The following is a 625-nucleotide window of genomic DNA, read 5'->3' on the forward strand; positions in this document are numbered from 1 at the left end:
TTTTTTGTAAATAGTCTAAAAACTTCAATTAAGAAGGAAAAAATATATCCTGAGTTATCACAAAAATTGTAACTATATGCAAATAATGTAGATTTCTCGTAACTACCACTAGAGGGCCAGAAGCAGTTTAAAAGTGGATAAAATAATATGGTATGAAGAATTCATCATGGTTTTAATGTAAAAAGTGTCAGAACCTAAAAGAAAAGGCTGGCACTTGATCTTTTTTCACTTTGTGGACTTTTTCTACCAATTTTTACCTGTTTTAGAAGTGTTTTCTTCATTAGAAGTTTTCTTCAAAAGCAATTTTTTAAAACTGTTACTTCTGTGGTGGTGTATAAGGGATTTAAAAGATAGACTCGAAAAATTTAATTTTTTGTAAATAGTCTAAAAACTTCAATTAAGAAGAAAAAAATATATCCTGAGTTATCACAAAAATTGTAACTATTAGCAAGAATATTTGATTGGGCTGCAATTTGAAAAAATTGTAGACCTGTAAATTCCCATTGTTGTCTGTCTGTCTTTCCTTAACCTTGAGAATGGAATTAAATAGATGAGATCTGAGACCAGATGTGGAAGACTTAGGGGCAGGATGCCCTGATTGACTATACATGAACTTCCAATTTCA

The sequence above is a fragment of the Centruroides sculpturatus genome, unplaced genomic scaffold, assembly GCF_000671375.1.
Source record: "Centruroides sculpturatus isolate CEXI.00-Female unplaced genomic scaffold, Cexi_2.0 scaffold3399, whole genome shotgun sequence".
In the NCBI taxonomy this organism is placed as follows: Eukaryota; Metazoa; Arthropoda; class Arachnida; order Scorpiones; family Buthidae; genus Centruroides; species Centruroides sculpturatus.